Source organism: Oryctolagus cuniculus, chromosome 4 (genome assembly GCF_964237555.1).
Source record: "Oryctolagus cuniculus chromosome 4, mOryCun1.1, whole genome shotgun sequence".
Taxonomy (NCBI): domain Eukaryota; kingdom Metazoa; phylum Chordata; class Mammalia; order Lagomorpha; family Leporidae; genus Oryctolagus; species Oryctolagus cuniculus.
Window position 1 is genome coordinate 88,384,464 of NC_091435.1, and position 26,039 is coordinate 88,410,502.

A 26,039-nucleotide genomic window follows, 5' to 3' on the forward strand; every position below is an offset into this window, starting at 1 on the left:
CCAATTTAAATTCCTTTGGGTAAATTCCAAGGAGTGGGATGGCTGGGTCGAACGGTAGGGTTATCTTCAGGTTTCTGAGGAATCTCCAGACTGACTTCCATAGTGGCTTGACCAGTTTGCATTCCCACCAACAGTGGGTTAGTGTCCCTTTTTCCCCACATCCTCGCCAGCATCTGTTGTTGGTAGATTTCTGCATGTGAGCCATTCTAACCGGGGTGAGGTGAAACCTCATTGTGGTTTTGATTTGCATTTCCCTGATTGCTAATGACCTTGAACATTTTTTCATGTGCCTGTTAGACATTTGTATTTCCTCTTTTGAAAAATGTCTATTGAGGTCCTTGGCCCATCTCTTAAGTGGGTTGTTTGTTTTGTTTTTGTGGAGTTTCTTGATCTCTTTGTAGATTCTGGTTATTAACCCTTTATCTGTTGCATAGTTTGCAAATATTTTTTCTGCACCCTAATGTTTATTGCAGCTCAATTCACAATAACTAAGACCTGGAACCAACCTAAATGCCCATCAACGGTAGACTGGATAAAGAAATTATGGGATATGTACTCTTTAGAATACTATACCGCAGTAAGAAACAATGAAATCCAGTCATTTGCAACAAAATGGAGGAATCTGGAACACATCATGCTGAGTGAAATAAGCCAGTCCCAAAGGGACAAATACCATATGTTCTCCCTGATTGGTGACAACTGACTGAACACCAAAAAGGAAACCTGTTGAAGTGAAATGGACACTATGGGAAACGGTGACTTGATCAGCATAGCCCTGACTGTTAATGAACAACTTAATACATTATCCCTCTTAGTAGTTTTTTTTGTCTGTTCTACTTAATATGACTGGTTTAATTCTGTAATTAATACAAAGTTATTCTTAAGTGTTGAAAATTAACTGAAATGTGATCCCTGTTAAACATAAGAGTGGGAATAAGAGAGGGAAGAGATGTATAATTTGGGACATGCTCAAGCTGACTTGCCCCAAATGGTAGAGTTAGAAACATACCAGGGGATTCCAATTCAATCCCATCAAGGTGGCATGTACCAATGCCATCTCACTATTCCAAGTGATCAATTTCAGTTCACAATTGATCATAATGAAAGGACTAAGAGTCAAAGGGAGCACATAAACAAGACTAGTGTCTGCTAATACTAACCGATAGAATAAATAAAGGGGAGAGTGATCCAACATGGGAAGTGAGATACTCAGCAGACTCATAGAATGGCAGATGTCCTAAATAGCACTCTGGCCTCAGAATCAGCCCTAAAGGCATTCCGATCTGGCTGAAAAGCCCATGAGAGTATTTCAGGCATGGAAAGCCAAGACACTCTGGCAAAAGATCTCTGTGAGTCAGATCCCAGTGGAAAGAACAGGTCTTCAAAGAAGGAGGTACCTTTCTCTGAAGGGAGGAGAGAACCTCCACTTTGACTATGACCTTGTCTAAACAAGATAAGAATCGGAGAACTCAGAGGGCTTCCATAGCCTTGGAAACTCATAACTGGTGCATAGGGAGATTACTGATGCCATAGACAGGAGTGTCAATTGGTAAAGTCAACAACAGGAGTCACTGTGCACTTACTCCTCGTGTGGGATCTCTGTCCTTAATGTTCTGTGCATTGAGATTTGGTGCTATAACGAGTACTCAAACAATATGTTTCACTTTGTGTTTCTATGGGGGTGCAAACTGTTGAAATCTTTACTTAATGCATACTAAACTGATCCTCTGTAAAAAAAAAAAAAAAAAAAAAGAAATTATCAACTCCCAACTTGACTCTCACTGGGATTAAACATGACAATAGGTCTGATCTGATTTCATCATCATTTAAAAAATCATCTATTATTTTTCACTTTATGTTTCTGTGTGGGAGCAAACTGTTGAAATCCTTACTTAATGTATACTAAGCTGATCTTCTGTATATTAGGATAATCGAAAGTGAATCTTGATGTGAATGGAAGGGGAGAGGGAGTGGGAGGGGGGAGGGTTGTGGGTGGGAGGGACGGTATGGGGGGGAAGCCATTGTAATCCATAAATCGTACTTTGGAAATTTATATTCATTAAATAAAAGTTAAAAAAAAAGAAAAAAAAAGGTCTAAATAAATTATCTAAAGATGCATTTAAAGGATTTAGAAAAGCAATAAACCAAACTCCACATTAGCAGGCGGTGAGAAATAATGATTGGAGAAGGAATAAATGAATTGAAATTTTAAAAAAAAATCAAAAGAACAAGAAAACAAAAAGTTATTTTTTGAGAACATAAAAAAAATTTACTAACCCTTAGCCATACTATCAAAGATAAAAAAGAGAAAAAACTCAAATAAGAGATGAAAATAGATACATTATAACTGACACAAATGAAATACAAAAGATCGTAACAAAACTAGCAAGAACAACCATGTGATAACAAATTAGAGGGCCTCAAAGAAATAGATAAATTCCTGGATACATATAACCTACCAAGGTTAAATAAAGAAGGTATAGATAATCTAAACAGACCTATAACAAGCAAGAAGATTGAAGCAGTAATTAAAAGTCTATCATGGAAAGTACATAATATGATGGCTTTACTACTGACTACTACAAAACATTTAAAGAAAAACTAACAATAATACTTTAAAACCATCCCAAAATACTGAACAAGATCAAACACTATGAAACTATAAATGAGGCCAGCAACACTCTGATGATACCAGAACTGAACAAAGATATAACATGAAAACTACAGAATTATATCCTTGCTGAACATAGATACAAAATTTCTCAATATACTAGCAAATTGCATGTAATACCAGATCAAAAAGATCATACATCCTGATCAAGTGTGATTTATCCCAGAGATGCTAGGGTTATTCAAAATTTGCAAATCAATAAATTTCATAAATTACATAAACAGAATGAAAAGCAAAAATGATATGGTCATCTCAATAGACACAAATAAAGCATTTAAGGTTCAACATCCATTCATGATAAAAAAAAAAAACTCTTCACAAATTAGGCACAGAAGGAACATATCTCAAAATTATAAAGGCTATATATATGACTACCCAAGAGTAATGGCATACTGATTGTGGAAAAATTGAAAGCATTTCTCCTCAGAACTGGACAAAGACGAGGATGCCCACTTTCACCCCCATTATTCAGTATAGTATTGGATATTTTAGCAAGAGCACTTAGGGATGAGAAAGAAATAGAGGACATGGAGGTGATATTATCCTATGCATAGGGTAACCAAAAGACTCCACTAAGAAACTATTGGAACTCACAAGTGTGTGAAATCAGCTCACCTGGGACCACCTATCCATCAAATGATAAACGCATAAAAATGAAGGAAGTAGAAGGTGAGGCTTTTATTGATTCCTGGTCTTGAGAGCTGTGACCAGCCAAAGGAAGCAGGCACTGCACTTGGAAATTCAGCTTTTATCCTAATCACACAGATTTATTTCCCAGTTATCGTTGGTTGGGAAACTTGGGAGGTACAACCTGACCCTGACATTGCTCCCAAAGCAGGGTTGGGGGTAACGGGATGAGTGTTGCTGAACTGATTTAGGACAGAGGAGCTGGGTATAGAAGTTACACTGTGGTATCAGCAAGGCCAATGCAATTCCAGAAACTGAGACTCAAGAGCACTTTGTAACAAGCTGCAAAGTAAGTTCAGCAATTGACCTACTCTGGGGTTCTTACCACTCTCTATCCTATGTGCTACAGAGGCCTAGTATCATAGCCACACTAAGGCTAAGCTAAGACTTCTATGAAAATAACTGTGGTCATTTCTCACAATAAGAGAGTTTGGCAAACTGAAGTATATAAAATCAACACACAAAAATCAATAGTATTTGTATACACAAACAATGCCATGGCTGAGAAAGAAATTGTAAGGTTTGTCCCATTCACAATAGCTACAAAAGACTTAAATACCTTGCAATCAATTTCACCAAGAATGTGAAAGATCTCTAAAATGGAAATTATAAAACATTAAGGAAAGAAATGGAAAATACACACATGAAAAAATCTTCCATGTTAATGGATTGGAAGAGTTAATGTCATCAAAATGTCCATACTACCCAGAACAATTTACAGAGTCAATGCAATCCCATCAAAATAACAAGAACATTCTTCTCAGATCTACAAAAATGACCTTAAAATTCATAGGAAACACAAGAGACCCCAAATACCTAAATCCATATTAAACAATAAAAAAAAATTTGGGACATTACAATGCCAGATTTCAAGATATATTACAGGGAAATTATAATCAAAGCAGTCTGATACACAAAAATAGACATGGGGAACAATGCATAGGATTAGAAATCCCAGAAATTAATCCACACATCTAAAACCAACTCGTGTTTGACAAGTGAGTGAAAGTCACTCCTTTGAGAAAGATAGTCTTCAACAAATGGTGTTGGGAAAATTGGATCTCCATATGCAGAAGTATGAAATTCATCATTCATGCATATTGTGCTAGATTTTTCAAGATTTTTGGAAATTTTGAAGGGCATGGAAGAGTTGGGGATCACAGCTGCAGGAACAAAACCACATTTACACAATTCACAACAGATACTCATGGGGGAAAACAGCCATGCTGGTTTTACTGTCAGCTAATAACGGAACCCTGCCTTTGAAACTTTCCTTCAGTCACATCCCAGTGAATAGCTTTAACCTACCAAGCTCAGAGACATACCATGATTCTCAGAAAACTCCTCTTATCAAGTTTGCCATCTCAACACTTCCTTCACACTACTGTCACTGGACACAGGGCGTGTGTTACTGTGTTTGTTCCAAGCTTCCACTCACTACAATGGCACTCATTGCCAGCTACCAGATCTCTTGCTTATTGTTCAGACCCTTTTATTGACTTGTACTTCCACATAACATTTATCTAGCATTCCTGGGAAGACTCATTTAAGCAACGTGGTAAATAATGCAGAAGAAAATTTAAGGTTTTTCACTTTTCCTGATGGGTAGAGGAAAGGCAAAACTATGAACCCTTAAGGCATGCGGATCTGGCTGAAATGCCCATGAGAGTATTTCAGGCATGGAAAGCCAAGACACTCTGGGAAAAGAAAAAAAACCTAAATGAAAGATCTCTGCAAGTGAGATCCCAGTGGAAAGAACGGGTCATCAAAGAAGGAGGTACCTTTCTCTGAAGGGAGGAAAGAACTTCCACTTTGACCATGGCTTTGTCTAAATATGATCAGAGTCGGTGAACTCAGGGGGCTTCCATAGCCTTGGCAGCTCATGGCAAGAGCCTAGGGTGATTACTGAGGCCATAAACAAGAGTGTCAATTTGTTAAGTCAACAACAGGAGTCACTGTGCACTTACTCCTCATGTAGGATGTTTGTGCTGTACATTGAGATTTAATGCTATAACTAGTACTCACACAGTATTTTTCACTTTATGTTTCTGTGTGAGAGCAAACTGTTGAAATCTTAATGTATGCTAACTGATCTTCTGTATATAAAGAGAATAGAAAATGAATCTTGATGTGAATGGAAGGGGAGAGGGAGTGGGAAAGGGGAGGGTTGCGGGTTGGAGGGATGTTATTGGGGGGAAGCCATTGTAATCCATAAGCCGTACTTTGGAAATTTATATTCATTAAATAAAAGTTAAAAAAAAATAAAAAAAAAACTATGAACCCTTATTACTCTTACAGTTTTCTAAAGGCTGCATGAGTAGTATAAATCAAACAAGAGTATGTGTCTGATGTTCATTCTGTCCTAACTTGGAATCTCCTACTCTTTGTGTGATATTGGTTCCTTACTTTCCCAGGATCCCAGGTTTCTGTTGTTTGGTTTTATTTTGTTTTGTAAAGTGGGAGTAATCATACCTATCATGTCTGGTTTACTAAAAATATCAAGCAAGCAAGGGCAAGTGTTTTTCAGATGATAGGGTTCTGTTAAAATATATGACTATCATTATATGTTTTTTTCTAGGTTCAAAAATGCCTTAATTTGTTTATTGAGGCAAGGAGCATCATCTATTGATGATACACATAGTTTGTGGTGTCCAAATATTTGTTACAGCAATTTGTTAGTTTCCAATATTATTAAGCTGATTTAAAAACCACTAAAACAACAAGTGATTCTTGCTAAATTCTGTAAATATCAGAAAAATTTCTTTTTTCAAGACAGCAAATGATATATTGTGGTATGTATACGATTTTTAATCGAGCTATACTTGCTGTTTCTTTTTCCAGTAACAGTCTATAATGAATAGAAGTGGAAAGAAGAAAAGTAAATGGAATTTATTAAATTATAATGGGAAAAAAGACGTGATAAATCATGTTTATGCCAAAGGAGAACTGTTTCTTATAATAGAGAGTTTGAGTCCTTTGTCCATCTGATATTATCTTTATGTTTCTAATCTAGAGAACTTCTTCCCTTGGAAGTCTCTGGAATAATTAAAAAAAGACTTTTTCAAAAATTACTAGTTTATTGATAGGAGTTATTGCAGGTAATTTTTATATAGTTTAGTGGTAACAGTTTTTCCTCTCCAAAAAGATTTTCTTTCATTTTCTGATGGAAACTATATAACCATAACATCTTTTTCTTATTTCTTCAGTGGTTGTATTTTAGATTCAGTTGTTTTTAATCTTACGAGAAAATAATTTAAAATAACCAGAGAAATGCTTTTAAGAATTAGTAGTGGGGCCTGCGTTGTGGCACAGCTGGTAAAGCCACTTACTGCCTTGCCGGCATCCCAAATGAGAGATGGTTTGAGTCCTGGCTGCTCCACTTCCAACCCAGCTCTCTGCTATGGCCTGGGAAAACAGTACAAGATGGCACAAGTTCTTGGGCCCCTGCACCTGCATGGAGACCTGGAAGAAGCTCCTGGCTCCTGGCTTCAGATTGGTGCAGCTCTGGCCATTGTGGCCAATTGGGGAGTGATCCAGCAGACGCAAGACCTCTCACTCTCTCTGCCTCTCCTTCTCTCTCTGTAACTCTGACTTTCAAATAAATAGGTAAATCTTAAAACAAGAATTATCAGTAATATAATATTAAACTATTTTCATAGCAATGACAATTTAAGCATGTGGCTCTCTTCTCAGTGTACACCTTCTCTGGTTGATCTAATTTATATTTCACTGTCACGGCTGCCTCTAATGTACACACTATGTAATAAATTTCCATAGGATATTAAATATATGCCATACTTTCTTTTTCTAAAATATTTTATTTATTTATTTGAGAGGTATAATTATAGTGAGAGGGAGAGGAGAAACAGAGAAAGGTCTTCCTTCTGCTGGTTCACTTCCCAAATGGCCACAATGGCCAGAGCTGGGCCGATCTAAAGCCAGAAGCCAGGAGCTTTTTCCGGGTCTCCCTCACAGGTATGGGGCCCAAGCACTTGGGCCATCTTCCACTGCTTCCCCAGACTATAACAGAGAGCTGAATTGGAAGAGGAGTAGCCAGGACTAGAACCAGTGCCCAAACAGGATGCTGGCATTGTAGGCGGAGGATTAACCTACTGTGCCACAGCGCCGGCCCCACTACACTTTCAGTATCTTCCTTTCCAGCCAGAAGTCCTTATCAGCTTAAACTGTCAAAACTGAATTTATGATAATATTCTCTGAAAGGTTCTCTTTTTCTGTATCCTGAATCATTCTGTGGTATAGTCATCCATTGATTTGTTAAAGCTCCCTATCTAAGTATCATTTTAAATTTGAGATCTCTCACTGCATGTATCCCATGATGTTAAATTATCTTCATTTTATCTGAAAAACTCTTCTTAAAAGTTTAATATCCTTTCTATTCACACTAGGACTCTGGTTTTCCATGTGATGTAACCTTTTAACTTATCATTTCCTCCTGGTTTGAGCCCTAATTGATTCACCCTCCACAGTCTCATCCGAATGGCATTTGTAAAATATATATCTCAATAATTTAAACACATAAAACACCTAGGGACCTTCATTTCCAAATTCAATAGTATCCAGTGGAGTATGCATTTATGTCAATAAATCCCAAAATTTGTTGGTAACTAATAAAAAAGAATACATAAATTTTTACTAATTTTTATATTTTTACTAGTAAAAGCTTACTTTTGTGTCTGTTTATAACATATAATATCTAACAGTCTACTTGCCATATATTTTATAAATTAATGTATATAAACATATACTGAGAGTATATGTCAAGAACTCTTTATTAGTAGGTGCTCACATTCAAGTAATTTGAAGATCACTGACTCACAGAAAAAAATGAAACCAATTAGTAGGGATTATAAAACTGTGATTGATTTTACCTCTGCCTTTCTATTTTTATATTCTCTGTAATGATTAGCTTTTCCTAAAAGCCAATATCAAAAATTAGAAGTGGAAAAGCTTTATTCTAATGCTTGTGAACTATTGGTTGAACTCTGTAATTAACACACATTTATTCTTAGGTGTTGAAATTTTAACTGAAAAGTGATCCCTGTTAAATATAAGAGTGGGAATAAGAGAGGGAGGAGACGTACAATTTGGGACATGCTCAATCGGACTTGCCCCAAATGGTGGAGTTAGAATCGTGCCAGAGGATTCCAATACAATCCCATCAAGGTGGCAGGTACCAATGCCATCTCACTAGTCCAAGTGATCAAGTTCAGTTCACAATTGATCACACTGATAGGTCAAAGAGTCAAAGGGATCACACAAACAAGACTAGTGTCTGCTAATACTAACTGATAGAACAAAAAAGGGAGAGAACAATCCAACAAGGAAATTAGGATACACAGCAGACTCATAGAATGGTAGATGTCCTAAATAGCACTCTGGCCTCAGAATCAGCCCTGAAGGCATTTGGGTCTGGCTGATGAGCCCATGAGAGTTTTTTAGGCATGGAAAGCCAAGACACTCTGGGAAAAAAAAAAAAAAAAACTAAATGAAACATTGCTGTGAGTGAGATCCCAGTAGAAATAATGGGCCATCAAAGAAGGAGTTACCTTTCTCTGAAGGGAGGAAAGAACTTCCACTTTGACTATGACCTTGTCTAAATAAGATGGAAATCAGTGAACTCAAACAGCTTCCATAGCCTTGACAACTCATGACTAGAGTCCAGGGAGATTTCTGATGCCATAAACAAGAGTGTCAATTTGTTAAGTCAACAACAGGAGTCACTGTGTACTTACTCCTCATTTGGGATCTCTGTCCTTACTGTGTTGCCCAATGTGAATTAATACTATAACTAGTACTCAAACAGTATTTAACACTTTATGTTCTGTGTGGGTGCAAACTGATGAAATCTTTACTATGTATATATACTAAATTGATCTTTTGTATATAAAGATTATTGAAAATGAAACATGATGTGAATGGAATGGGAGAGGGAGCAGGAGATGGGAGGGTTGAGGGTGGGAGGGAAGTTATGGGGGGGAAGCCATTGTAATCCATAAACTGTACTTCAGAAAATTATATTTACTAAATAAAAGTTTTAAAAAAAGGAAGTAATGCTTGTGAAAGGAAAAAAAAGGAAGAAATTGGATTTGGCATGATGCATACTAGACAAGCTCTCTTCCAGCTCAACAGAGTCTCAATAGTACAGTATTTGGCTAAAATACTGTCAGTTTTTGGGCCACTGCTTTGTTCCTTAATTGGCCAGGAGCCACCAGGAAAAGATCATGACCTCTGCTTCTTTTTTTTTAAACCTTTTTATTAATATAAAGAAAGCATATTTTGTGCATTCCTAAGGTAAAATTCCAAGAAGACTGCCATACTACCCTCACTCCCCTGTTCCACCCCAAACCCATTCCCTCCTTACCCTTTCTTCATCAGTTTTTGCAAAGCTATAATTTTAATCCATACTATATTCACAGGTTTATTTAGCCATCAGTCATGATATTCACCAAGTAAAAAGTATAAAAACCACAGTTCCACAGGAGTATAAACAAGGGCTAAAATTGACAATCATATCCCAAAATGACCATTTCACTCCTGTACATTTTTGGTATTTTCCATTATCTGCCACATATGAGAGCAAACATATATTTATCCTTTTGAGACTGGTTTTTTTCACCATGCATAATGGTTTCCAGTTGCATCCAGGATTTCGTTCTTTTTTATGGCTAAGTACTACTCTATAGTGTCTATACATTATATTTTCTTTACCTAGTCATCAGTTGATGGACATCTGGATTGATTGCATATCTTAGCACTTGTGAATTGAGCTGCAATAAACATGGGAAGGCAAATAACTCTTTTATATGTTGATTGCATTTCCTTAGGGTAAATTCCCAGGAGTTGGATTGCTGGGTTGTATGGTAGATCTATTTTCAGATCTCTGAGGTATATCCACATTGTCTTCCACAATGGTTGTACTACTTTACATTTCCACCAACAGTGTATTAGGGTACCTTTTCCACTACATCCTTGCCAGTATTTTTATTATTATTATTGGATTATAGCCATTCTAACTGAGATGAGGTGAAATATCATTGTGGTTTTTATTTAAATTTCCCTGATGGCTGGTGATCACAAACATTTTTTCATGTGTCTGTTGGCCATTTGTATTTCATCCTTTGAAAATTGTCTGTTCATGTCCTTTGCCCATTTCTTAATTGGATAGTTTTTTTTGTTGTTGAGTTTCTTGAGCTCTTTGTAGGTAATGGATAGTAATTCTTTATCAGTTGCATAGTTTGCAAATATTTTCTCTTTCTGTCAGCTGCCTCTTCACATTGCTGAGTATTTCCTTTGCAGTATAGAAGCTCCTTAGCTTGATGTAATCCAATTTGTCTATTTCAGTCTTTATTGCCTGTGATTCTGGGATCTTTTCCAAAAAGCCTTTCCTGTGCCAATGTCATGCAGAGTTTCTATGATGTCTTACTCTAGTTTTTTTGGGGGGCATCAGGTCATAGATTTAGATCTTTCATCTATTTTGAGTTGATTTCTGTATAAGGTGTAAGGTACATTTCTTGCTTCATAATGCGGTATCTATAGATCCAATTTTCCCATCAGTGTTTGTTGAAGAGACTGTTCTTTCTCCAAGGATTGATTTCAACTCATTTGTCATAGATTAGTTGATTGTATATGTGTGTATTAATTTCTGAGATTTCTATTTTGTTCAATTGATCTACTTGTCAATTTTTGTGCCAGTTCTTGGCTGTTTTGATTATAAATGCTCTGTAGCATCTTTGGAAATCTGATATTGTGTTGCTTCCGGCTTTGGTTTTTTTTTTTTTTTTAAGATTTGCTCTAGCTATTTGAGGTCTCTTGCGTTTGAAATGCATTAAATAAATGATATATCAGTGTGTCTCAAGTTCCTGAAAAAAAACAAAACAAAACAAAACAAAAAATACCACACTCAAAATAAGAGGGAAGAAATAGAAATCAGCATATGAAAGGGTTATCTGTACCTCCTGGTTTATAGCAGCTCAATTCACAATAGGTAAGATATTGAATCAAGGGAGATGTCCATAACTGGTTAAGCCATTATGGAAGTCAGTTTGGAGATTCCTCAGAGACCTGAATATAACCCTACCATACAACCCAGCCATCCCACTCCTTGAAATTTACCCAAAGAAAATTAAATTGGCAAATAAAAGAGCTGTCTGCACCTCAATGTTTATTGCAGCTCAATTCACAATAGCTAAGACCTGGAATCAACCTAAATGCCCATCAACAGTAGACTGGATAAAGAAATTATGGGACATGTACTCTATAGATTACTATACAGCAGTCAAAAACAATGAAATCCGGTCATCTGCAACAAGATGGAGGAATTTGAAAAACATCATGCTGAGTGAATTAAGCCAGTCCCAAAGGGACAAATATCACATGTTCTCCCTGATCAGCGATGACTAACTGGGCACCAAAGGGGAAACCTGATGAAGTGAAATGGACATTATAATAACAGTGACTTGATCAGCTCTTGTGCTGACTGTTGATGTACAATGTAATACTTTATCAATTTTAGTATTTTGTTTTGTTCTAGTACTATTAGTTGAACTCTGTAATTAACACACAATTATTCTTAGGTGTTTAAATTTTAACTGAAAAGTGATCCCTGTTAAATATAAGAGTGGGAATAAGAGAGGGAGGAGACGTACAATTTGGGACATGCTCAATCGGACTTGCCCCAAATGGTGGAGTTAGAATCGTGCCAGAGGATTCCAATACAATCCCATCAAGGTGGCAGGTACCAATACCATCTCACTAGTCCAAGTGATCAATTTCAGTTCACAATTGATCACATTGATAGGTCTAAGAGTCAAAGGGATCACACAAATAACTCTAGTGTCTGCTAATACTAAGTGATAGAATCAAAAAGGGAGAGAACGATCCATCATGGGAAGCAGGATACACAGTAGACTCATAGAATGGTAGATGTCCTAAATAGCACTCTGGCCTCAGAATCAGCCCTGAAGGCATTTGGGTCTGGCTGAAGAGCCCATGAGAGTATTTTAGGCATGGAAAGCCAAGGCACTCTGGAAAAAAAAATAAGAAGACCTAAATGAAAGATCTCTGCAAAGGAGATCCCAGTAGAAAGAATGGGGCCATCAAAGAAGGAGTTACCTTTCTCTGAAGGGATGAGAGAACTTCCACTTTGACTTTGACCCTGTCAGAATAAGATCGAAGTCGGCAACTCAAAGGGCTTCCATAGCCTTTGCAACTCATGACTAGAGCCTAGGGAGATTACTGATGCCATAAACAAGAGTGTCAAATTGCTAAGTCAGCAACAGGAGTCACTGTGTATTTACTCCTCATTTGGGATCTCTGTCCTTAATGTGTTGTCCAATGTGAAGTAATGCTATAACTAGTATTGAAACAGTATTTTACACTTTGTGTTTCTGTGTGGGTGCAAACTGATGAAATCTTTACTTAATATATACTGAATCGATCTTCTGTATATAAAGATAATTGAAAATGAATCTTGATGTGAATGGAATGGGAGATGGAGCGGGAGATTGGAGGGGTTTTAGTGGGAGGGAAATTATGGGGGAGAAGCCATTGTAATGCATAAACTGTACTTTGGAAATTTATATTTACTAAATAAAAAAGATAGATTCAATCAACACATGACTAGATAAAGAAATTATGGTACATAGACACTATGGTGTACTACTCAGTGGTAAAACAAGCAAAAAACAAAAAAAGAATTCCTGTTTTTTTGTAACAATGGATGCAACTGGATACCATTATACTTAATGAAATCAGCCAGTTTCAAAAAGACAAATACCAGCCAGTGCCGTGATTCACTTGGCTAATCCTCCGCCTGCAGCGCCGGCACCCCGGGTTCTAGTCCCAGTTGGGGCACAGGATTCTGTCCCAATTGCTCCTCTTCCAGTCAAGCTCTCTGCTGTGGCCCGGGGTAGGCAGTGGAGGATGGCCCAAGTGCTTGGGCCCTGCACCCGCATGGGAGACCAGGAGGAGGCACCTGGCTCCTGGCTTCGGATTGGTGCAGTGAGCTGGCCGTAGCGGCCATTTGGGGGGTGAACCAATGGAAGGAAGACCTTTCTGTCTGTCTCTCTCTCTCACTGTCTGACTCTGCCTGTCAAAAAAGATCTAATGTATTGGAGTGAAATGAACAATTTGTGATTCAATGATTTTTTACATCCCTTGTCTCTAATATTGAGAGATAGTGTGTTTTGTTGTTGTTGTTGTTGTTCATGTTACTTGTATATCTGTGTTATTTCAGGCATTTGTGGAAACACTTGTTGATTTTTTCCACTTATGGGTTTTTAACTTTGAACTATACTTCTGTGACTTAGTGGAGTATCTGTTTCTTTGGTGGATATCAAGAAATGTGTCCTGGCAGGGATCTCTCTTTCTGTATAATTTCCACTGTAAATTCCACTCCAATTCTCCCCTGACAATGAATGTACTTCCTCTGCTTTTATCCTGTTATCTTCCCCTGGTCGAAGTCAGCTTATCTGCTCCCTATTTAGCCTTCTTGGAACCCCTCAACTTATGCTCCTTTAAGTCAAGATGAATCCTGAAGGAATCAATGATTGGTAGCTGTGAACTAACAACATTCTTTGCATCTTCTAGGAAGTCTGTCCATTCTATATGTTGTCTTACTAGAATCTCACCTAAAATAAATAATCCAATGAAAATATTCAAAATAGGTAGAAGAAAGATTCCCACATATCCAGGTAAAAGATAAAGTAACTGAAACTCAAGTTGCTAGCTTGTGAAATAGCTAGCCACATAGTAAGTACTGTATCTTTTTTTTTAAAATTTTTTTTGACAGGCAGAGTGGATAGTGAGAGAGAGAGACAGAAAGCTCTTCCTTTTGCCATTGGTTCACCCTCCAATGGCCTCCACGGCTGGTGCGCTGAGGCCGGCGCACTGTGCTGATCCAAAGCCAGGAGCAGAGGTGCTTCTCCTGGTCTCCCATGCAGGTGCAGGGCCCAAGCACTTGGGCCATCCTCCACTGCCTTCCCCGGGCCACAGCAGAGAGCTGGCCTGGAAGAGGGGCAGCCAGGACAGAATCCGGTGCCCCGACCAGGACTAGAACACTGTGTGCCGGCGCCACTAGGTGGAGGATTATCCTATTGAGCCACGGCGCTGGCCAGTACTGTATCTTTTGATTTCTAATCTGTAGCCCTCTCTGTCATATCACTCAAATGTTTATGATCTTCTACTAACGAAATTAAGGTCTCTAAAGGCTGGATTCTTAGTTGAACTAAGAATTAGATAACCATCAAACACTCCTGCTGTCAGTTCTTTCTAACACTGATCTCACATATCACAAAGTGTCTCTTTATGTCATTAATTTCATCTGACTCCTGTTGCCATTTGGATATAAACATCTGCCTCTAAGACCAGATTGCAAATTCTGTGGTACAGGGATTGTTCCTTATCTTTCAGTGCACAATTCCCACAGTGCTAAACACAGTAATTGGCAAATATATTTATTAAATTGATTTGCTGGAGTCTCAAATTCAAGAGACATCATCAATCATTTAGTGCAGAAACTTCAGTGGAATAGTCCATTACTTGAAACAAATATTTTTCGTATTTACTTTCCACATAGAATAGTAGTTAAGGGCACAAAACACAGAGTGAAAATGCCTCAGTTTGTATCCATACTCAATAATTATTAGTTCATTTAACAAATAAACATTTTTGCTTCAGTTTTATAATTTATAAAGAAGAGATGGTAGTAATACCATCTCCTCATATGTTGTAAATATTAGATGAGTTAATATTTATAAAACTATTAGAACAATATGAGACACATGAATAACTACTATTGCTATCACAGTTGTTGCTTTTCACTTGGTATATTTAGAGAAATCATAATGCTTCTTATGCAAAATCTTTGATACTTTTTTCATGGCAAGGGTGCCTGTTATATAATATATAAATAATCCTACTCTTAAGCTTCCTTTTATTGATGAATATATATGCTCTTGCAGTTGCATTTACTAGGTGGCAGGAACTATTCTATATTTTAATTTTTACTTTTTTGTTTAACTTTCCCAAAGTAATTCATAATATATGCAACATATATGTATATGTGTGTATTTATGTGTGTATTTCAAGAGAATACTGCTAATTAACAAAAGCTGCTTTTTTTTTATTTAGGTGTTAGTTCTAAGAAGTATTTTTGCAGTTAGAGGACATACTACATTCTCCATGGTGGAGAATAGTGACCTACATGGGACAAATAGTTACTTACATTTTTCCACATTTATCTGTTTTTGATTGCTTTCCCTTTTGCTCTTTTGCAGGAAGAGTAATTTTGCAAACTATCTGGCAATGAAAAGGCTTCCCTTCCCTTGTTTAATGGAGTGTTAAACCCAGTCTGAGTTGGAGGTTTTGAAAAAGATAAATTCTCCATGCAAAATAAAAAAAGGGAGATTGGCTCAATTTTTGGTGAGGAAAATGATTAACTCGTTTGTTGAGTCAGTGTTTCATCAGGCATGTCTTGAGTATCTGCTCTAGACAGGGATTGCTGAAATGAATAATTATGAAGGCCTTCCTCCTAAAAATTTATTTTAGCAGGTCTTTTCTTTGTTCTGTAATGCTTCCTAGCCTAAATGCATATAAATGCATGACTTCTAGGGTAAGATATAAGTGTGGTGCAAAAATGGAATAGGATGTTATGATAAGGCAATTGTGCGCCCAGGGTTCAACTACCCCACATTTACCTGGTATGATCTATTTGTAAACAAATAATTTATCAAAGCATGTCAGGTCTAAAGACAAACCTAAAAAGATTATGGAATTAAAATTTGAGTAATTTACTAAGAAATAAAAAAATAATGTTTTTTAAAAGTCTTCTCTCCCCAGAATGCTAAGACTTATACACCCTTTACACTTCCATCTCCCTCTTCACCTGCCTTCCCTCAGTTCCTTTCACTGACCTAGTCACAAACACTACCCTAACTTCTGTGAGCAGGACTATACATTGTTATCAATCTCACAATGTAGAGAGAATTGAACATCACTAAAACTGTAAAATGCTAGAAAAACAAGTGGATTTGCCAGAGGAAGTGATTATAGTTGGAGTGATCACTGAACACAGGAAATTGGGCTCCTTAGAGGCATTATACCTCTCTAATCTACCTTCTAAGGAGAACTTTTAGGAAACTCCTATGATTTTATTTTGCTACATGGAATATGAAAATATGGGGACATATATCGATTCTTGAGAGCTACAGGGTGATTGTATACTTCTGTGAGATCTTAGAGACTACCCAACAAATTTCTGAAAATAAAGTAGTCACTACTTTGACTAGCACTTACTTGGTTGCAGGAAGTTTCCTAAGTTTTCACATGTATTTATCCTTTTTACCATTACAACTAATCTATAAGATATGGGCTGTTATTATACTCCCATTTTACAGATGAGAAAACTGAAGCCCATGTAACTTGTCCATGGTAGTAAATGCAATCACAAAACATAAGCTTAGTATATCTGACTCAAGTGTCTGGGCTCCTAACTATCCATTAATTTGGTCATAAATGTTGCCAGATATTTATGAAATGTTAACTTAAATAGGCAGCCACCTTTGAAGCCTATTCTAAATATCAATTTTTGCTTATTCCATAAGTATGAGCTGGGGTCTCCTTTTCTTGATATGTATTTCTTGGAACATTTTGGGCCATATTTATTAACATATATTTTTAATTGCTATTTTCCATGATTTTTAGATGAAAAAGTGGTATTTTGATGTACTTATACATAATAAAATGATTGCTGTAGCAAAGCAAATTTATGTATCCATCACTTCACATAATTACTCTTTTTTTGGTGGTAAACACTGAAAATCTACTGTCTTGAAAATTTCCAGTATACAATATTATTAATTATATTTATCATGCTATATATTAGATCTCTAAACTTATTCATCCTACATAATTGCAACTTTGTACTGTTTGAATTAAAATTTTTCTCTCCGGTTTTCTTGACTTTGATGTTCACCATTGTATTTTCTGTTTCTTTGAATTTTAATTTATTTTTATTTTCCAAATAGAAGTGTGATCGTGCAGGAGTTTTCTTCCGTTTCTGGATCATTTCACTTAGTATAATATCCTCCAGGCTCATTCATTTTATTGCAAATGAAATACACTGTTCAGCATATGCATCACATTTTCTCTATCCATTCATCCATCAATGGACACTTCAGAAGCTTTCATGTCTTGGTTATTTTTGAAGAATTCTTCAATGAACATGGGGAAGAAAATGCCTCTTCAAGGTTCTGATTTTATTTCTTATCCACAGTGTATCAGTGTTTCCTTTTTTCTACATACTCACCAACACTATTTCATTTTTTGAGAGCAGTCTTCCTAAAAGGTGTTATATAGTGTCTCATTGTGGTTATTTCTGGATGATTAGTAACACTGATAAACTCATCATTCACCTAGTTCCTTAAATATATACAATAAAAATAAATTCAAGAATAAAAAGTGTTCTCTGTTCCCTTGTTCATGAGATAATCACCCTTCTACCCTGGCTTCATCAAATGCTTGGACCTGTGTGGCTTCCTAATCATGAGCTGTGAACTTCCAAAACTCTAAGTCCAAATAACCTTTCTTCTCTCCTACACATCTTATCTCAGGACCAATGAAGACTGCAGGAGTCCCCAGTGATGGTGATGAGGGCCACTGGGGTCATTCTGTTCATCTTCTCCCAAGAAGAATAACTCTTTCTAGGCTCTAAACTAATTCCAATGGGAGAGTAGCATGATTGCAGTCAAGGTGTTTCCTACTGTTCTCTACGCAGCTATCCTTGGTTTGTGTGATCTGTAAGGTTTCTAGTATCCCAGAGCTCTCCATAAGCTATTTTCATCCACAGATAGTTGTGACTGTTTTGTTGGAAAGATCAGTGTTTGACCCCAAAGTTTACCATCTTTATGATACTTTACTAGGGCTATTTCAATGAGTACTCTTTATTAACAAAATTTGGACATTTACAGGTATCCTTCCATCAATGAAAGTGAGTACAGATAAAGTTAGAGTGGAGAGTTGGGTTGGAAGGTTCTGTGAGTATAAGATTTCCCACAGAGGAAGAGGGATCTGAGATGACATTTGAAGGAGGCATGGAACCTAACAAAAGAAGAATTAAATTGCAATCTTGAGCAGCCAGCATTGATGAGGAATTACATTGTGGTAATGTAAATTATGATACAATGAGAAGCAATTAGAGTATCCAGAACACAGGAGACTTTGAGTTCTTAAAATTTTAAAATACTGTGGCCATGACTGTAGTTTCTACCATTACTGATTTTACTAGATTGAGTTGTTTGCAATTGCTGCTATTTGACTTTTTTGACTTTTAACTCTGAAAATTCATATGGTTCAAGATAACAGATAAAGAGTATTCAATCATGTCTGGGATAAAATATTCTAGGTACAAAGAGTAAGTGGGCAGTTCTTATTGTTTGTATTTCTTCTGTTTGTCCCATGTTGAGAGAACTTTTATAGATATTTAAGATATTACTTTTAAAAAGTCAATAGCGATATCTCACACCAAGAATCCATAGGAACAGAAGGTCATTGATAATCTATTTGATAGCTAGTGCTAAAAATTGTGAAAAGCATGGCATATGCAGGCTGATTCTTGCCATCTCTTTTGCTAAAGCTGTTCCTGTTTCATTAAATGGGTTGCTATGGTGATGGCAGGCATGAACTAATGATGCTTCAATGTGGAGGAGCATTTATAAATGCTTTCTAAACATTTGCAATTAAAGAAATGAAACTTAAGATAATCATCAAAAATGTATTTTAACTGGTACATTAATATTGATAATATTCATTGATGAATCTGTTCTTAAGCAATTAATTCCACTTCCAAATAAATACACTCACAGATCAGGATATATGTATGAAATTGTTCATAATAGCAACATTATATTTAAGAAAAAAAATTAGAAACAGAACAAATGTCTTTCAGTTTAAAATTAGGTAAATTATGATACTTTTGATACTTTTTGTAATAACCAGTTGCCTAAAATCAATTTATGTATTTTGATTTATTTATGTTCATGCAATTAAACATAAAAATCTGTTATAGTTTAAAGCAGTAAAACAAGTTATAAAAATATGTATTTTGAAAAACTTCTGTGCATATTATATTTTTGTATGTGTAAATTGACACATAGTTTATTGATTTGACAGAATTAGAGAGAGAGAGAGAGAGAGAGAGAGAGACCAGAGATAGAGAGAGGCTTTTTAAAAGATTTTATTTACTTGAAAGTCAGAGTTACACAGAGAGAAAAGGAGAGGCAGAGAGAAAGAGAGAGAGAGAGGTCTTCCAACCACTGGGTCATGCCCCAGTTGGCCACAATGGCTAGAGGTGTGCCACTTCCTAAGACAGGGGCCAGGAGCTTCCTCTGGGTCTCCTATGTAGGTGGAGTGGCTCAAGGACTTGGGGCATCTTCCACTGCCTTCCCAGTGGAGCAGCCAGGACTTGAACCAGCGCCCAAATGGAATGTAGGCACTGCAGGTGGTGGCTCTACCCTCTACGCCTCAGCGCTGGCCCCGAGAGATCTCCCATCTGCAGGTTCATTCCCCAAATATCTGCAATGCAGGAGCTGGGCTGTTCTGAAACCAGGAGACAGGAGCTAATTCCGGGTTTTGCAGATGGGTGCAGAGGTCCTAGGACATGGGCCATCTTCCTCTGCTTTCCCAGGCCATAGCAGAGAGCTAGATCAGAAGAGGAGCAGTGGGACTTGAAATACCTTCCATATGGTATGCCAGCATCTCAGGCAGAGGCTTAACCTACTACACCACCTTGCCAGCCCTGATACATAGTTAAATAGAGTAAGAGTAAGACTATCTGTAATAGAATGGTGACCTCAGAGAAATAGGATTACAGATCAACTGGTAGTATTGATACTTTTTAATGAATAACTTTCTGAACTATTTTAAAACCAATGATAATAATGCCTCTTTTAAAATTTAAAATGGGAATGCTAATTTACTTCTCTGCTCTGTTCTTGTGTTTCATCTACTTCTGTGCATTATCTTCTGAGCCAGATTGAATAAGTAATAAAGACCCTCCCAACAAAGAAAAGTTCAAGTCTTACAGCTTCACTGATGAATTCCAATTCTCCCCAAGCTACGAAAAAAAAATGCAAGGGAGAGAATCCTTGTAAATTCCTTCTATGAAGCCAGTATCACCTTTATTCCAAAACCAGAAAAAGATATAACAAAGAGATCTGTATGACAAATATCCTGGTGAACATAGATGCAAAATTCTCAACAAAATACTAACTAAACAATTCCAAAACACATCAGAAAGATCAGTTATCTGGACCAACTGAAAATTATCCTGGATATGCAGGGATGGTGCAACACAAATAATCAAATGTTATACATTGCATTAACAAACTGAAGTATAAAAACCATGTGACTATCTCAATAGATGTAGAGAAAGCATTTAATAAAATACAATGTCCTTTCATGAACTAACACAATCTTTTTCAAAATATTTTTTAAATATTTATTCATTTATTTGAAAGTCAGAATTACACAAAGAGAAAAGAAGAGGGAGGGAGGGATAAAGGGAGGGAGGGAGAGAGAAACAGAGAGAGAGAGAAAGATCTTCCATCCACTGGTTCTTCACTCCCCAACTGGCTGCAATGGCCAGAGCTGCGTCAATCCAAAGCCAGAAACCAGGAGCTTCCTCTGGGTCTTCCCACGCAGGTGCAGGGGCCCAAAGACTTGGGTCATCTTCCAGTGCTTTCCCAGACCATAGCAAAGAGCTGCACTGGAAGCAAAGCAGGCAGACTCAAACTGGCACCCATATGGGATGCCAACACTGCAGGCGGCAGCTTTATCTAGTATGCCACAGTGCAGCCCCGAGATAATGCAATCTTAAAAAATAAAAACAAGGCCAGAGGCAACATAATACAAGACTTCAGGACATAAAATAGAGCAGTTATAATCAAACAACCTGAAACTAGCACAAAAATAGACACACAGAATGATGGAACAGAATGGAAACTGCAGAATTCAATACACACATCTACAATCAACTCAATTTTGACAAAGGAGCTAAAATCAATTCCTGGAGAATGGACAATCTCTTCAACAAATAGTGTTGGCAAAATTGGATCTCTGTGGGCAAAAGTATGAAACAAGATCCTACCTTACACCTTATATAAAAATCAACTTCAAATGGATCTGTATCTAAATCAATGACTTGATACCATCACATTACTAGAGAAGAAAATTGGGGAAACTCTGCAAGGAATTGTCATAGGAAAGACTTATTGGAAAAGATCCAAGAATCACAGAAAATAAAATAAAAACAATAAGCAAATTGGATTATATCAAGCTGAGAAGCTTCTGCACTGCAAAGAAAACACTCAGCAAAATGAAGAGGAAACTGACAAAATGAGAGAAAATAGTTGCAAGCTATTAAACTGAGAAAGGATTAATATCCAGAAAGACCTTGAGAAACTCAACAACAACAAAACAAACAATCCAATTGAAAAACGGGCAAGGGATTTGAACAGACATTTTTTAAAAGATGAAGTTCACATGGCCAACAGACACATGAAAAAATGTGCAGGATCACTAGCCATCAGGGAAGCACAAATCAAAACCACTATGAGGTTTACCTCACCCCTGATAGAATCACTGTCATACAGAAATCAACAAACAAGAAATGTTGATGAGGATGTGGGGAAAAGGGTACCTTAATTCACTGTGGTGGGAATGTAAACTATTATGGCTCTTGTGGAAGATAGTATGAAGATCTCAGAAAGTTGAAAATAGAGGTACCATATCACCCAGCAATCCCAATCCTGAGAATTTACCCAAGGGACATGAAATCAGCATATGAAAGAGTTATCAGATGCCTATCATCTGATGACTGGAACATAAAAGTGAATGAAGGGGGGGGAAGAGAGAGAGAGAGAGAGAGAGAGAGAGAGAATGGGATACTATTCATCCATAAAAAATGAAATGTTGTCTTTTGCAACAAAATAGAAAACCATACACTTAGTGAGTAAGCCAATCCCCAAAAGACAAATACCATATATTTTCTCCAATATGTGATGACTAATAAAGTACCAAAAATAGAACGTATAGGAGTGAAATTCACATTTTGAGATTCAGTGGTTGTTTATACCTTGTCTCTACAGTTGACGAAGAGTGTTTTTTTTTTTTTTCCTTCTATTTGTTGAGTGCTTTATTTAGTGTCGGGTTAATCTTATGAATATAAAGTACACTGAAAGTAGATCACTGCAAAAATTTAGAGAGAGTATAAGAGAGGAAGGAGGAAAAGCCTAGTAGCATTGGTAAGAGGGAGGGTATGGTGGGAAATATCACAATATTCCTAAATCTGTACATATGAATTACATAAAATTTGTTTATCTTAAATAAAAAATTTAAAACAAACTAAATAAATCAATTTTAAAATCTCAAGAAATAAGCAATATTTTTCAGGCATCTTCTGAGACCTATCTCATATTCTTGGTAATTGTGTGTATGTGTGTGTGTGTGTGTCTGTCTGTCTGTCTCTCTCATATACATATATACACACACACATATATATATTCTAAACATTATGATATTTTATGAAGTCAAAATATATTTGTTGGTAAGTTTGAAGACATGTTTATCAAATATTTCATAAAATTTATGCCCACTGTGCAAATAAATGTTAGTTTAACAGTTCCCTAGACTCAGTTGTGGGGAAAAAAGCAATGTTTGCTTGAGTTTTCTCATTTTTACTCATAATTAACCTAGTATATTTCTGCTTTTCCTTAGCAGGTGTTTTTTCCAGTATATTGCATTGGAAATTTATATAGAACGATTCATTTTATAACTGAGAACAATTCCCAACTGCCCTGACTTCTTATTAAAGAGAAAAAAAGAAAAGAAAAATTTTTATGTAAAATAAATTTATTTTACATTCTTATCTATGCAACCTGTATTTTCATTTGGTGCTTCTGACATGGATTTTCTTTAACCATATTTGAAATTTCTTTGTATAATATGTTCAGGTGTTGATTGCTACAGCACTTGGATGGAAAATATAATTGGATGGATTTCGGCTAAGCCAGTTACCTGAGAGAATAGACACCAAGATCAACCAGTACTGGATGAAACATCTTTTATGGAAAACTAGAGAAACTGATAATTTAATTAGTAGAAAAGTTAAGTTTTAAACCCTTGAGGAAAAAAACATTTCCCTACTCTAAACAAAGTCACTAATGCTAGACAAGTGCTTAAAAATTCTTTCTTTTTGCCAGCTAAAGACTCAGCTTTCCAAAGAGTAAACTGGGGGTTTGATGTATTTAGCAGAATTGTGGAATATATGACGCTGTCATCAGAAAATCCCAAATGTGTAGAGCATGAACACTGTGCAGTAAGCAGTCTATAAGGACTGCCAGATGAGGGATCAATAAAAAATAGAGATACCAGGAAAGTAACTTTTAATATTTATAACTTTAATTTGGCTCATTCTTAATATTTTAATTTAGATACACATCTTCTCTTACTTGGGTTTTTTTTCTCCTTATCTTCATTTTCAACATATCAGTAGTCTCCCATTCACTTTCTCATCAGTTATCTTTCAAAATTACTAATATGTCAAACTTAGTCCCTTGCTGTAACATCCATGTGACAATCTATTGACTCCTAAAGAAATTGCTATCTTTTGGCCTGCACCGCGGCTCACTAGGCTAATCCTCCACCTAGCAGCACTGGCACACCAGGTTCTAGTCCCGGTTGCCACTCTTGCAGGCCAGCTCTCTGCTATGGCCCGGGAGTGCAGTGGAGGATGGCCCAAGTGCTTGGGCCCTGCACCCCATGGGAGACCAGGAGAAGCACCTGGCTCCTGCCTTCGGATCAGTGCGGTGTGCCAGCCACAGCACGCCGGCCACAGCAGCCATTGGAGGGTGAACCAACGGCAAAGGAAGACCTTTCTCTCTGTCTCTCTCTCTCTCTCTCACTGTCCACTCTGTCAAAAAAAAAAAAAAAAAGAAAGAAATTGCTATCTTTTTTGCTTTATCACATAAAACCTTCTGTAATGTGATTCCTATCTGTATTACTATTCTATTCCTTTTTTCTTTATCCCGATTTGAGCACTATCTAATAAAGTGTCCTCTATCAAATATTCCATGTAAATACACATCTTGAGTTAGCGTATCTGTGAAAAAGTTTAAGTATAGGAACATGTTAAAGACAATAAAACCAAAACAGCAAAGTAAACATATATCATCTCTAAAGAAAACATCTAACATATATTTGATTTTATAGAAAAAAACAAAATATTAGAGCATCTATTTGCTCATTAAGAATAAATAAGATGAAACAAGCATAAACTTGCATACAAGTTTAAAATTGCTATGCTATTCTGCTCAATTTAGTCATTTATTTTTATCTCTATTTTTTTAACCTAAAACCTATTGATTTTAGGTCAAAATCAGACCTAAAAATAGTTCTGATTATAGTAGACCTATTCCATTTCCATTTCTTTAAGTTTCTCTTGAAGCATGTTTTCAACGTCCTTTCAATATTTGTTCATTTAAGTTTATTATATATATATAATGTATGCAATCTATTATAAGATATGTAATAGCTAGGTTTGAAAATTTTATCTAGACTACTATACAAATGATCTGTAAAACATAAATTTACATTAATTTTATTTAATATTTATTCTGTTATTGTATTGCACTGTAGTTCTGCCTTCATTACCCCATCTTTCCATGTACATTTTATGTTTTAGGTAGCTTGTATTTGCTCAATGACTACAAATTACTTTGTACTAATTATTTATTGCCACATAACACATCATCCAAAATCTTAGTAGATTAAAGGAACATTATTTCACAATTCTGAAGGTTAGGACTCTGGACATACCTTAGGTTGTCCACTTCAGAGTCTCTCTAAGGCTTCAATTAGAGTGAGATACACAGCAGACTCATAGAATGGCAGATGTCCTAAACAGCACACTGGCCTCAGAATCAGCCCTTAAGGCATTCAGTTATGGCTGAAGAGCCCAGGAGAATATTTTAGGCTTGGAAAGCCAAGACACTCTGGAAAAAAAAAAGACCTCAATGAAAGATCTCTGCGAGTGAGATCCCAGTAGAAAGAACGTGGCTCACTAGGCTAATCCTCCACCTTGCAGCGCTGGCACACTGGGTCCTAGTCCCGGTTGGGGCGCCGGATTCTGTCCTGGTTGCCCCTCTTCCAGGCCAGCTCTCTGCTGTGGCCAGGGAGTGCAGTGGAGGATGGCCCAAGTACTTGGGCCCTGCACCCCATGGGAGACCAGGAGAAGTACCTGGCTCCTGCCTTCGGATCAGCGTGGTGCGCCAGCCGCAGCCCGCCGGCCACGGCGGCCATTGGAGGGTGAACCAACGGAAAAGGAAGACCTTTCTCTCTCTGTCTCTCTCTCTCACTGTCCACTCTGCCTGTCAAAAAAAGAAAGAAAGAAAGAAAGAAAGAAAGAAAGAAAGAAAGAAAGAAAGAAAGAAAAAAAGAAAGAAAGAAAATGAATCTTGATGTGAATGGAATGGGAGAGGGAGCGGGAGATGGGAGGGGTGCGAGTTGGAGGGATATTATGGGTGGGGGGAACCATTGTAATCCATAAACTGTACTTTGGAAATTTGTATTTACTAAATAAAAAAATAAATAAAAATAAAAGTAAACA

At 36.8% G+C, this 26,039-nt stretch overlaps 1 long non-coding RNA gene across 3 annotated transcripts in view; it reads left to right on the forward strand.

Annotated features, from left to right (window-relative positions):
- LOC127482920 (uncharacterized) overlaps window positions 1-26,039 on the forward strand; it is a 102,737-nt gene that overhangs the window by 25,475 nt on the left and 51,223 nt on the right. The window contains exon 6 of one of the 3 annotated variants that reach the window (XR_011388362.1): window positions 15,655-17,071. The exons of 1 other annotated variant lie outside the window; for it this stretch is intronic. This is a non-coding gene — a long non-coding RNA (uncharacterized lncRNA). Of the gene's footprint in view, window positions 1-15,654; window positions 17,072-26,039 lie in introns of those variants that run through there. One more of the 3 variants, XR_007908842.2, reaches the window with a different exon arrangement.